This window comes from Pezoporus wallicus, unplaced genomic scaffold (genome assembly GCF_028554395.1).
Source record: "Pezoporus wallicus isolate ANWC-B61680 ecotype Strahan unplaced genomic scaffold, APGP_CSIRO_Pwel_v1 contig_3486, whole genome shotgun sequence".
NCBI classification, from domain to species: domain Eukaryota; kingdom Metazoa; phylum Chordata; class Aves; order Psittaciformes; family Psittacidae; genus Pezoporus; species Pezoporus wallicus.
In genome coordinates, this window is record NW_026642292.1 from 7,977,997 (window position 1) to 7,992,836 (window position 14,840).

The following is a 14,840-nucleotide window of genomic DNA, read 5'->3' on the forward strand; positions in this document are numbered from 1 at the left end:
AATTGTGCATTAGCCATGGGAATAAGCATGAGGTATTAATCTGCTTAGATTTCAATAATTTATCCTCTGAGGCACCCAGTGGATAGCAAGTTTAGCCAAGTAGCTTGAAGGAATGTTTAAATAGAACTTTTCCATGTGTTAAACAAACATTGATGACTGACATTAAAACATAAATTAAAGTCATAAGAAAAATAATCACAGAATACATTGCTAGATAGATAGCTTTGCAAAGGTACATGAAGTCCCATTTGAATCTAAACAATGTACCCTGTTACTGCCAGATTTTTCTCTCTTACCCTTATATCCTACTGCCTTACTTTACTTGTAAAAATTTTTGCATAACATTTGAGCTTCCCACTGTGAGGGTGTTTATCAAGTGACATCTGAGTTGTTAATTACTCTGTCAAGGTAGGGATATTCAAAAATGTGATCAATAGCTATTTTTTGGTGGTAACTTAGGGGGTTTTATCCCACAATTTCAGTCACTTGCTTTGAAACATATTTCCAAGCTACCTCTGCATAGAGTTTCTCTTTTCCCCCCTCCTTGATCTTGAAAAATTAGGTCAAACTTGATTTTTAGGTCATAGTAGAGAAGTACAAAAATCAGTAACTACTTCACACTCTGCCTTGTAATAACTCTTTCATTTATCCACCATCCTGATCTCTTATTAAAGAGTTGGGAAGTGATGAGTTTCATATTCACTACTTACAAAAAAAAGGCCCATCATTTTGAGTGACGAATAAATCATCTTATCAATATAGGATAACCTAAAAACTCCAGTGATAGCCAAAAAATTGTTTTTTATTTCAAGTTCAAAACCTCAACATACTAGAGATAGAATAGCTTCTGGAAGTGTTTTGCCTGCTTCTAAGTGAATCAAAGTAGTTTAAAATCAGGTAAGATACTTACATAAATTGCTATACTACCACTGCAGTATCTTCAAAACTTTGAATACCTATTAAGAGTCTCTCTTCGTGCAAGATTTCATATTTGTACCTTGGAGCTGGGCCTGTCAACCAAAGGATGGAATAAGGATTGTTTTGCAATCCACGTGCTCCCTGAAACATTCCAACATCTTGAATGGAATATCAGATAAGTTCATTTCTAGCTATAGCCAGTAAAAAGCAGAGGGATGCTGGAAATGCAAAACAGAAACAGCTCATTCGCTTCCAGTACCTCACAGAGCCATGGCTAAGGGTCTAGGTGCTGCCGCTATACAGATACTAATGACAGAAACAGGGAAGGAGGACAAGAAACAAAAGGTCTAAACAATCACTCAAACTCATTTCTAGGTTCTAGGAAGGGCTATAAAATGTAAAATTATGGGAACTTAAAACTGTCCTTTTAATTTCTTTATTCAATTATCATGCTTTCAGTAGGCTTTTATGAAAGAGAAAGAAAGGCAGAACAGAGTTTAACTGTGGCTGGAAGACTATCAGAGAGAGAGGAGGAAAGCACAGTCCCATTTTCTTTGTAACACCTCTTTCCTATAGAAAACTTACCATTTCTTTTGCAGTCTTGAGAGAGGTCAGAAAAGAAGAACAAATGTGACCCTTAGAAAATAATCTCTTTCATCTCGCTTGCTTTGCTAAGGATACACTTCTTGTCTTGCAAATGGAGCCGTTTGACAATCATTGCTCTCAGTGTCTGGTTAAGCTTCATCTTTGGTGCTAACAGCTAGTGCACTTTTGACCTCCCTGTGCTGCAGTAGACATACAGTGGCAAAAAAGGTCAAGGAACAATTTTTCCACAAAGATTATAGTCTGACAAACCTTTTCCTCTGGGCAATCTCAGAACTTGGATATTGGCCTTATTGGACTTGATTTTAAGAAAAATCAAGGTTGTTTCAGTCTGAGCAAAGACAGTCATTTTTCTGCTGTTGCTGTGGAGCCCCCATACTAGTACCGTTTTTGAGTCACAATTTACGCTTTCTCTGGTGTGTTTATGATCAGCATTCTGTGACTTTAAAAAGGGAGGGGCATAAGAGTTTTCTCTTCTATGCAAAAGTATGGTTTGTCTAGCTATGGTGAGAGCAAAGAGGCCGGTATTGGTTTGGACAGGAAAAGTTAGTGCACTGTTTTTGGAATAACTAAATTATTCTGCTGCCCAGAGATCATATATGAACATTAGAAAGGCAGAGTATTAAACGTATAAAAGCATTAAAGCTTTTGTTTTTACACTAATAAAAACTAAGCCTTATGTAAATACTCTTAACTCATAGATTGTAAAATAAATTAATAGTGCAATACCTATTCCATTTTTGTCTTAAAAATATTAAAAGCTTAGTCTCACAGAAGTGGCCAAGAATTCAAACCCACGCAACATTCCATCATTTAATCTAGGAGACTTACCTGAATGATCCATTTAAAGGTCTTTTCCTGTCATTGCTTACTTTTTTTTCATGTTTATATTCTAGTGCACATGGTATGCTGCAAATAAGCAAGTCTCTGTCATTAGCCAGAGCTAAAGGGCAAGTTGTCATATCCTATGACACTGTGACACTGAGCAGCTTTAATTGTGAAAAGGATATAAGTTCCGCAAGATCTTGTGCTGGCAGCAATAATCACAAACTGCAATGCAATTTTTAAAATATAGCTTGTCAATGTACTGTTAAACTGGTAGAATTTCTTTATAACAGGGGTATTTGTATTTCCATTTAAGTGTGTATTTTGTTATCGAATTCAATACCCAAATTCAAAACAAATATTATTTGCTTTTCCCAAAGATATTTACAACAGTAAAATATAAAGATTTGGTTATGAAATAAATTATGTTTAAAACCTTCTACTTCTGACTGGACCTTGTAACAGATTTCTATACCCAGAATAAGATCATAAAAAAAAAACAGCCCAGTACAGAAGTATTAAGTAATATGCAGTACAATAAGAAATTTGCCATGTTTAAAACGCCAGATTGTTACTTAATCAAAAGTGTGTGTATGTGATGAAATATAGTCTGGATGAAACTGCTATGGCACAAAGAATTCACTATGCCTGTTTGGAGCATACAGTATATAAACATGTTTATGGATTTGGGTTAAGGAAAGGTGTTGTAACTTTTTTCAGTCATTTGTGACACTTCAAACAGGTGCTGAACCTCTGATTCTATAGGCAGATTCATCCCACTTTAATGAGCACTATTAACACTTTAATGAGTTCGTATTAGTTGCTTCTGGTTTCCATCTGTATCACGGAAAATTAACTTGCATAAAGACTGGCTATTTATGGGACCACAGTGGCATTTTTTTACATAACAATATTGCCTTTTTAAGTGACTACTTCCTAGTCTCATCCAGTTTCCCACACTTGTATCACCACTTTTTTATTTAGACACTGCTTTGCCCTAGTGAATACTAGGCAAACTGTCCAACTCCACTACCCAGCACTGCAAAGGAAGAAATACTCAGGGATCTTTTTCTCCTTTTATTCTAATCTCGTCCTCTGTGCTGAGAACAGAATTTCCTGATAAGCAAAATGGACAATGAGAATCTGTAGCCTGTTCTATGGCACAGGCATTACTACTAAATGAAATAGCAAGAGCTCTTTTTTCAAAACCACTATTTATGGATCCTTGTGTAGGAGCAGCTTGGCTTCTGCTCACTAGCATCACAATGAAATTAAGTTTAAGGACTTCAGACCTGGTTTTAAAAGTGGATGGGCATAAATGGAAGAACTATTATATATACTATTACATATATATTATATGTTATTATACAATATACTACTATATATTATGTATACTATGAAATTTTGCTTGTTTTTTAAAATTTGGCTGATGAGATCTGTTTCATGTGTCTATTTGTGAGTAGGAGTAGAGAGGAAGTGGTGGTGGGTTGCTGTTTGTGTTCTTCTTTTAATAACAAACAGATACTCTTCCAAAACCTAATCTAGTGTTACCTTTAGTGCAAGGCAAAAATAACAAAAGAAGCAGCACTGGGGAAAATAACTTAAATGAGATACTCAAACATTTTATTGTGAGGTCCCATTGGTAATGAAACATAAGGGCATTTTTATCCAAACTGATGTTTCTGCAAATAATGTTGTAAAGATGATATATTTACTTGGTACGTTTTAGATTCAAGTCTATAACTGTAGCCATTATGCTAATCCTGTTGGTAGCCCACACCTATGTGGAAAAATGGTTTTCTCAGTTGTGCAAAAGCCTCACCAAATCTTTTTTTCTCCATGTGCTGACTCATATGCATCACTTATCAAATTCTACTTTCCAAGCACCTGATCTGTCTTTTCATTCTTTCTTATTAAAGACTGTCAGCTGCTGTTCACTGGAGTGTCTGCGAAGTTTATCCCACATTCTTAAGCCTTTGTTTTCCAGCTCAACACACATACTCAGTGCTGAAAGTCAAGCTTTTCCCCAGAGGCCCATTTTTCTACAGCACCAGATCTATATGTGTGTGTTGCAGATACTAAATAACCACAGTTCTAATACCTCTAAAAATGTCATATCAAAACTTCTTTTTAGGAGAGCTGGATGAAATCTCAGCCCCAGTTCACAGATGCCAGGGTTCAGCTGCAGACCTTTTTTGATGAAATCTCAGCCCCTGTTCAGAGATACCAGCAGTAGTAGGTGAGACAGGGCAAGCTAAGAACATTGATCTGGTAGTGGCAAGAGTGACTGGAAGGATGTTCCTGAAGCTGCTTTCTTTTATAGCCTTCCACAAACTTCATAAGCATATGATAAAATATTATTTTTAGAATGTACATTTCTAAGATTAACAGGAACTTTCTTCATGTAATCTTTTTAATCTGACTAAGCTTAAGACATACAGTCAGAGATACTTCATTAGTGTGTTTACTGTCATGATAAGGATCAGGAAAGATAAATATTATTCATCACATTGAAAAGTCTAATAAAATAATTTTAATGTATATCATATTCTAAAAGAACCACCTGACTCTTTATATGAGGATATATAAGTTGTCTTGTAATTGAAACTATACAGTTTCTTCTAAGAAAATGCTAAAATTAAGAATTCCAGTTGTATGCAGAATGTGCATATGTCATATGTGCATATGAGGACATATAAATGTCCTCACTTGTTTCAAAGACCCATAAAGTAAAAGTCCTGGTATAAAATTTTCTTGAAGAAAAAAAAAAGCATATGATTGCATAAAACTGTCAAAGTACAATGGAAGTCTAAGAGAAATATAATTATTATTGTTGGTTTATCACCTCAAACATGTTGTTGTAAATGTCATTATATCAGATGAGTTTGAAAACAGGTTTTCCATTTTGCACTTTATTTGACAAGGTGATTCATTGTGTAGAGCAGTTTAAGATGTCAGTCCTTGCGGAAAGAATTGACTTGTGCTGATGTGCTTATCAGCATTCCTCCATCAAAGTATATGATTAAGGAAGGGTTATTCTGAAATATTGTTACCCAACTGGCCTGAAATATGCGTGTTTTCTTTATCAAAATATAATTTATCACAGTTAATTTCTTCTAGGTAACCATGTGTATGTTACATATGGCATATGGAAAGCTGGTTAGTTATCCATAAAATCATATTTAAGATAATTTCTTATGCTGCAGCACAATAGCTTGTCAAGTAGTTGAAATAATTTGTTTCTGACACCACATCTTCATTCTCAACAGGGGAATGAAGAGGAAAGAAAAGAAACAAGGGCATTTTCAATGTTTTCTGTACATGCCTCATGTCTTTCAGTGGCCCATTTTTGATTACCTCAGAGAAAGGCAGAAATCTTCCATTTTGCATTGGCCATTTTTCTTCAGGTTTGGGAAATTTCACCTGTTATTTCAGTGGACAACAGCTTTCACCATGGAGAATGAAGTTTGCTCTCCACTGTCATTAGTTTGAACTAACCTGCTATCTTAGCACAGCTGACTCTTCCATATTTAGACTCCTTTACAATCTCACTAAGCAATTTGATTCAGTAATTTCTTGTAGAAATGAAATTCTACAGATTAATTATATATCATTGAAAGGAGTATGGTATCTCCTTCCACCATGCCTAAATTCACTACAAATCCATTTCCATGAGTGACTTCGTATTATGTGTCTGGGAGAAGAAGACAGATTTGTCTTAACCAAACCATTTGTTATTTTGAGTACTATCATGTCTGTTGTATTACAAAATGCTATCAAATAGTTATAGATATATGCTCTAGGCATAACTCAACTTTCCCTCTCCCCCACCCTGCATTCCTTCCTCCCTTCCCCTTTCCTCTGTTTTCTCCTTTCCCCTTTCCTTTCCTTTCCTTTCCTTTCCTTTCCTTTCCTTTCCTTTCCTTTCCTTTCCTTTTTCCTTTCCTTTTTCCTTTCCTTTCCTTTCCTTTCCTTTCCTTTCCTTTCCTTTCCTTTCCTTTCCTTTCCTTTCCTTTCCTTTCCTTTCCTTTTTCCTTTCCTTTCCTTTCCTTTCCTTTCCTTTCCTTTCCTTTCCTTTTTCCTTTCCTTTCCTTTCCTTTCCTTTCCTTTCCTTTCCTTTCCCCTTTCCTTTCCTTTCCTTTCCTTTCCTTTCCTCTTTCCTTTCTCCTTTCCTTTCCTTTCTCCTTTCCTTTCCTTTCCTTTCCTTTCCTTTCCTTTCCTTTCCTTTCCTTTCCTTTCCTCTTTCCTTTCTCCTTTCCTTTCCTTTTTCCTTTCCTTCTCCCCTCCCCTCCCCTCCCCTCCTCCTCTCCCCTCCTCTCCCCTTTTCCCTTCCTTTTCCCTTACCTTTCCTATTTTATTAATCTTCTTTTTATCCTCTTTTTTTCTTTTTTTCTTCTCCTTTCCTCTTTTTCTCTTCTCTTTTCTCTGTCTCACATATCTTAATTCCACACTTGTCTAATATTGTGATCTTTACATTTCTGGATTTTGTTCTACTTATGAAAGTCCAGTGTGTAGGATATGTGGCTAAGGTGCTGACGCACTTACTGCATTTGTCTTCCCCTTTTACTGTGGCTATAAGAGTGGTGAGTGGCACAGAAATACGTACACACACATTAAAATTTGACTTTACTCACAGTTGATGATAATTATTAAGAACACATCCCTCCCCCTCCAAAGAACTCACACATAGATACCCCTCCCCCTCCAAGAAGAAACCTCCTCTTCAACACCCTATGTTTAATGCAATCAGATGTTAATTAACTGACAATGGTACATCTGATTGATATGCTTGGCATAGTGAAGAGCAGATTCAGAAAAATGAGTATTCATGAATATTATCACTTTACAGTTTGCAATAACAAGTCTAGCAATAGAGATAGATCTGTTTCAATACAGTTTATGTTCCCATCATTCTACAAATATTTTAACCACAGCTAGATCCCATCAACCATCCTTGAAGCTCCACCTCCTCCTCTGCTTCTCTCTTCTTTTTCAGTGATCAGCCAGCATGGCATTTGTAGATCTGAACCTGCTCTCCAGCCGAGCTGGCACAGTGGAGCGTTATGTATCTACCAGCCACCTTTTCTTCACTCCAAGCTCCTACTGTTCCACTTGCCCACCTTTCAAAATGTTACCTGTAGATTGTGTGTTACAAACATAAGTTGCAAGCCCTTCATTTTATTGCTGAACTGCGCAAGAAGAAAAAGTACAAGTGGAGAACTAACTGCAGCTTGGAACACCAGAGGATGAGAGATGAAGGAATATGTAAAATGAAGAGTAACTGGTTTGAGAAACATTTATATTCTCGTGTTTAAAGCAAACTCCCCTTACAGAGGAAGCTTTCTTTAGTAGTCACATTAATAGCACAAAATAGAGGTCTAAATGCATGAAAATATTTTGAAGGGCTTTCCCCCCACAGAATATGGCCAAAAGCATCACTGATGAGCTGGGCTGGCACAGACACCCAGCAACCCAGCAGAGCCATTGGGTTGGGGTGGTTTTCTTTTTCGATTTATGCCACAATTTTTAACCATTGAAAAGGTATTTTCATAAAATTTTCAGCACTTTAAAAAGCCTTATTTAGAGGTAAGGAAAGCAAAAACTATAGAGAGGCATAGTTCTGTCTGGCATCAGTATGTCAGGGTAAATAATGATCAGTCAGTGTAACTCATAATCCCACATAGTTTAGAGTATTCTTGATTAAAATGCTGACAGGTCCCACCAGGGTTTACAGAAAGATTGCTTTTTTGTTTTCTTTTCTTCTTTTTTTTTTTTCCCTACCATTGTATATTATTTAACAATTGCTTGCTACAACTTCATTTTCAAGCTTGTTAGAGGCAAATGTTTCTCATCTCAAACTTGGTCCTGCTCCTTATGAAGAAACAATAAAACCCATGCCCTCTAAAGACAGTTCTGGGACCAGGCTTTGGATTCATGAGCTACAGATCAGAAATTCAGGTATATATGCACATTAGCCCGTATAAGAAACTGCTGTGCCATCTTGCCTGAGGGCATGTAATTTCCTATAGCATTTATCTCCTCCTGAAAAAAAGGGATAGATTTGGGGTAGGGGGTTGATTCTCAGCATCAGTTCTTGCAGAGTCTGAATTTTTCATTCTGTAAATGAAGTGCATCAAGAATGGCTTGTGTTTTTCTACTATTGTTCGAAATCTTGTCAAATATTTTTCCCTTTCCCTGTCACTCTCATAATGTTCCTTTAGAAAATGCTACAACTGGATCCTTGCTGCATTTAAAACATCCTTACAGTAATTACAAGAGAAAAGTCTTTAAAAAATTGCATGTTTTTATAATTATTTTCACTTCCATTTGCAAACCCAGAGAGTCACAGAGACGTGAGCTTAACATAAGGTGAGGTAAAAACATCTACTTGTCCATTCTTTATATACCATATCACTTAATTTTAAGCATTATGTAATTCTGTACTTGTAATTTTTAAGAATTAGTTTGACAAGAACTACAATATCACAGCAATATTTGTACATTACATTACTGAGTTATACAATTCTAACTTCACTTTTAACTTAGTTATTTCCCCGCTTCCCAGAAATAAAGTAATACTACTTGATACTGCTTAGGAAATTCTATTTTTCATAGCACTGAGGCACTTAGAATTCATCCAGTGCACAGAATTATGTGCTGCCAAGTTCATTTATAGTCTAGCCCTTAGAAACATTTCTAAAATCAGTGATGAGCATGTATTTACTGGGAAAGCAATAGTTATATGAAAAATAAAAGTGATTCAGGTTGGTAGAAAAAGTGTAAGAGACAGGTTGAGTCTGAAAAATTAGAAGTACAGCACTGAAGGCGATAGATCAGATGTCATTAGTTGGCCGAAATCCCCCTCAAAGTGATGCTAATATTAGGAATAAGTTTGTAGAAACTTGTCAGTGAAGGAGATTGACTTGGCTAGGAACTTGACAACCCCGTTAATCCTCTTGAGCCACGTATTAGTATGGTCTGTCCTAAACATAAATAACCCTTTTTCTGTGCACTACAGCACAGGAACCTTTACATTGTTCCTGGTCTCTTCAAGTCCCCTCCACCCCTTCCTCAAAGCAGCCGTTTTACCAGGTATGTTTTAGTCAAAACAGGTTGTTTTCCTCAACACAGGGAAAACTGAAATAAAATTCTAAATTATGTGATGTGGGAGGCTATGTCATCTGTGGATCCTGTCACCAAAAGGTTGAGATGCTGTCTAACTGATAGTGATTCTTTCATAGAATCACAGAACAGTATGGATTGGAAGGTATCTTCAAAGGTCATCCAGTACAACCCCCTGCAATGAGCAGGGACATCTTCTAGATCAAGTTGCCCAGAACCATGTCCAGCTTGGCCTTAAATGTCTCCAGGGCTGGTGCATCTACCTCCTCTTTGAGCAACCTGTGGCAGTAATTTACCACCCTCACTGTAAAGATTTTTTGCTCACATCCAGCCTGAATTTCCCCTCTTTTAGTTTAAAACCATATTTATTTGAGTTTATGGTGAAACAAACAGGAGTCTGCATTTCTCTTACTGTAACAAAGGTGCAGAGCCACTGTTCCACTCAGTCTTCAGCTTACCTTGGGAAAAAGACAAACCATTGAGAAATACTGGGGGCATGGTTTACAAGACTATCCATATATAGAATCATAGAATCGTAGAATAGTTAGGGTTGGAAAGGACCTTAAGATCATCTAGTTCCAACCCCCCTGCATGGGCAGGGACACCTCACACTAAACCATATCACCCAAGGCCTCGTCCAACCTGGTCTTGAACACTGCCAGGGATGGAGCATTCACAACCTCCCTGGGCAACCTATTCCAGTGCCTCACCACCCTAACAGGAAAGAATTTCCTCCTTATATCCAATCTAAACTTCCCCTGTTGAAACTTTAACCCGTTACCCCTTGTTCTATCACTACAGTCCCTAAAGAAGAGTCCGTCCCCAGCAACCCTATAGTCCCCCCTTCAGATACTGGAAAGCTGCTATGAGGTCTCCACGCAGCCTTCTCTTCTCTGGGCTGAACAGCCCCAACTTTCTCAGCCTATCTTCACACGGGAGGTGCTCTAGTCCCTTGATCGTCCTCGTGGCCCTCCTCTGGACTTGTTCCAACAGTTCCATGTCCTTTTATGTTGAGGACACCAGAACTGCATACAACTATGCTGATCACAAAACAGCTTTTTAAATCGTAGTCCTAGGCATGTGTTTTACCACCAATATTAGTGTACACTCCCTTCGCTTACAGCTGGAGAGCTCTGGCTTTCTGCGGAAGGAATGTGAAGCAGGCAGGAAAGGGAGATCCACAAGTCAGGGTCATTGCTGTCAAATGGCCACCTCACACATTGCAGATGTTGTTCAAGCATGAGCTAGGGAGTGTGTGGAATAAAATGCAGCCTATGGAACTTTAGGTGTGAATAAATGCTGCAGAAAGTTTGCTGCATGCTTCTATACCACCAGAGAATTTCATCAGCAGGGAACAGGATCTCTGCAGGAATCCATGTATGGGCCAATCTTAGAGTAACATTGGTACATCAATGTTAATTTTATACTTTGCCAATAATTTCCGTTAGGGAGTTAGCACTAGGACTTATTGCAAGTTCTAGGCAAAATTTGGGCATAAGCGTATGACTCACACTAAAACATTAACAAATCCTGTAAGTATATGTCAGAGATTTCCTTTAGAAATCAATTTTTATTGACAATAAACTCCAGTATATTCTAAGAAGAAAAATAGAGGGTAAAGCTACTGACCATGCAAATAAAAAAGGACTAGCTGATAATGATGAGTCTTGCATCACAGTCATGATAACTTTATTTCATGAGACCAAATAATATAGATTTGGGAATACTAGTTAAATTAAAATGTTCAGCATCTCTTAGGAAGGAACCATAGAAATTTGAGTTGTGACCATATATTCCAGATAGTGTATGATGAATATGTGGTTTATTGATTTGACAAGTACTATTATTTTCTCCCAGGAAAAAAAGTGAATTTGTGGCAAATAGCCTAATAGAATGGTACAAGTAATTGATGGACTTCTGCACAGTCTGTTGGGTGAGGTGACAGATCTGCAAAGCCTTTGACTTATTAGTTTTCCTGTCATCATAGTGTAAGGTATGGCTATAGTCAAAGTAAGTTTAAAAAAAAATACAACATAAACCAGAAAAAGCTAGGGGAAAGAAAGAATGATTCTAAATTCAATTCCCACATCAAGACGATTTAAAAAATCATGTTCAAATAATTCATAAATTAGCATAATTTTCACTGTAAATATCTTACTAAAATTAGGATTTATATTCCAAATTATTTTATATATCTTTAAAAATATTTAAGATACATCAAAGTGATCTTTGGCTATATAGTTACACTTTTTATGTAATTACAGGTTACTCTATTAGACATGTACATGATACAAGATATATGAGAGCAGAACTGTATAAATTCAAAAGAGAGAGCAGAACTTTATAGATTCAAAAGACTCTCTTAACAATTTCTGCTTCTTATTTACACTTTTCTTTAAGCTAAGAGTTGTTTCTGCTGCCCTACCCACATCATAGCCTACCCAAGGCTACACAGTGGAAACTTAAATTGAGAGATAATTTGCTTCTTGTAGTAATAAGAGTAGTAAGTAATTAATAACTTGGAAAGCATGAGGCTTTTTTTTTAATACCTGTTCCTTCCATGCTGAATGAATGTATTTTCTGATCAGTATCATTCCTCAAACTGTTGCACATTTTTAAAAGGAAGTAGAATGTTGAGGTTTTTTTTTGTGAAAACATTCATATAATTGTGAAAATAATGATTAAAGGTGGCATGGGAGCGTATTCCTTGCCTTTTAACTTTCCTGACATCCGTTCTTAATAGTATTTTTAGCTGACGAATGCCATGTTTGCAGAGAAAGGTTATAAAGGCATTGGGCTTGTTTGGGCTACCCAATGTAGTTTAAGCAGAAGACAAAAACATTTAAAGTGTACAGTCTCAGTCATTGAAACGACCAACTGTAAAAGTACCTGCATTAATATATATAAAGCTTACTCAATATAATTATGTAAATGTATGAAATTTTAAGAATCAGACAACAAACTCATACTGAAAAAAAACAAGAAAAAATCTGCTATAAAAGTGTGGCACCACTGGAATTGGCAGTGTATTAAACTACTTAATGCTTATGTCTCTTTGGCCCAAAAGACCTGCAGAATCTTTAATGAATAAGTTCTTTACGTATGAGTCAGGTAATACAAATCTTCACCAGCTATGGAATCATATATATCTAGGAAATATTTGCAAACAGAAACATATTCTTCTGTACTTTGATAAAGTATTCTGTTCTTGGTACGCAGGTAAAACAGATCACCAGTTCTTCTTTTTTTTTCCCCAATGAACTATGTTTATTATGCCAATTCTAATTACCATGCAATCTAATGGTTTTAAGGCTTATATTTTCCACATCACTGGACATCACAAACATGAAAGCATTTTATACTGTCATTATACATCAATGTTTGCACTTGGTTATACATATATACAGAAATTATTCACACATCTTAACCTTGCTATTTCCTCCTTTCAAACCAACAAAATTTTACTGTGAAAGCAGCTTTTTAATAAATGGTATAAGAAATACAGCAAGGCACACATTTTTTTAAAAACTTTTTTTCTAATTACCACCTCAAGAAGCATAAAATACCAAAATGTTGTACTTAATTCAGTAGAATGTCAACAGTTCCTAATATACAACACCATGTAGCTGTTTCTTGAAGTGTTGCATAGATTAAATTTTAAAATTAAATAAATAAAATGCCATTTATTTTAATTATCTAATTTTTAGATGCATTGAATCAGGAGGGCTAATGACTTCTTTTTGCTGCAATCCAACAAAATTGTCACTTTAAAAGTAAAATAGTTTCAATAAACTTATGCATTATACACATAAATATTAAATTAGATACATAAAATAGAAGAGTACTGGCAGGTACAACTGTGAAAAGATGAACCAGACTAATCATGAGTTCTGTACATCTTCAGAACTTTAAAGAACAGAATCAGTGATAAGTAGTACAGAGGCAACCAATCTAGGAAGGAGAGGTCATTAGAGGTAGCTTGGGAGAGGAATCCACATGAAAGCAAATGGCCTTGCTACAATACAAAATGATCACTGAAACAGGACTAGCATATGCAGCCTGATCACAAAGCCAACATGGACAAATCACATTTGGAAAGAAAATTTATCTTGGGAGTCAGTGTAATGAAAGGCAGTGATACAATGGAATTGGAGGTCATCCAAGGGTTTACAGGATGAACCTGCACCTGAATTGCAGCCAAGATTCTAAAAGGAAACAAAAAAGTAATAGTAGGTTACAGAAAATGAAGTTTTATTTGCAAAACATAGCTCTTGCAGAACAACCATAGATACTCATTAAATGATCACATGCCAGAGCCTTTAATGCAGAAGCATACAGTAGGCAAACAATGACTTTTAACAGCCTGAGGTACAAGTTACTGTAAAAAACTGTATTGATATAGAAAGCTCATTGACTTTTGTAAAGACTTCATTTCTAAAGAAACAAGAGAATTCATCAAATCTGACCTTTTCCCTGGATGCTGTCCTCATCCTTACCTGCAAACTTACCTTCAGCACACTCAAAAGTGCACTGATCTATGAAAACATAGGAATTTTCAAAAGCCAAGTAACACAAAGATCTACCCATCACTTACTTTAATATTTATGTAAACATACAGAATGAGATTTCAATGGAGAGGAAGGAAGGATTGTCACAGAAGTGTTCCGTGAATAGGATTGTCAGTGTCATGATTGTATTTTAAAACTGTAAATAGCTATTGAAAGACTTGTAGTGCCATCAATGAGTTAAATTTTCATACTGTAGAATTACCCAGCTCAGGGTTTAGGGTTAAACTATTCATCAAAGAGCACAGGCTTATGATGGGGATTAAGAAGAAATAACTGTCAGAATACAGCTCAAAGATTAGTGCAAAGTACATCTCTTAGGCATTTCCTAGGAGGCACTCTAGACATGCAATATCAGCCTTCCAAATTAAGCAGGAATATCTGGATCTATCCAGTTACCTTCTGCTTTGATCTTATTTGCTGAAACTGACCCTGTCCCTCATTTATAGAAGAAATGTACTTACATGAAAATAATGAAAAGCTCAACACTTTGCTTGAAATTAATGAAGAACTGATTAGAGTAAAGGGGAAGATTGTATCAAAAGGTTTCTACAACTCTGGCACGAGTTTCACATATCTATAATAAGAAAAGTCTCACTGATGGATTATGTCAAGTTTTTCAAAAATTATGTAACTCACAGGCAATACAAGATTAGCTGCTTATTCTATTTAATTTTATTTAAAGTCAGCTACTGTAAGGAGCTAAGAAGTCAGACTGTTTTAAACTCTATGAAGGAACATTACAGCACTTATCACCCTATAAAAGCCTCTAGGAAAAGAAAGGGTAAGCAAAGAGATTATTCTTGT

The 14,840-nt window shown here is 36.2% G+C and overlaps 1 protein-coding gene across 6 annotated transcripts in view; it reads right to left on the minus strand.

Annotated features, from left to right (window-relative positions):
* Positions 1-12,769: 12,769 nt before the first annotated feature.
* The window catches only part of AKAP6 (A-kinase anchoring protein 6), a 280,671-nt gene continuing 278,600 nt past the window's right edge, over positions 12,770-14,840 (minus strand). For all 6 annotated transcript variants that reach the window (XM_057428430.1, XM_057428429.1, XM_057428431.1 and 3 more), the window contains one exon: positions 12,770-13,673. The gene's annotated coding sequence lies outside the window, so the exon portion shown is untranslated. The remainder of the gene's footprint in view (positions 13,674-14,840) is intronic.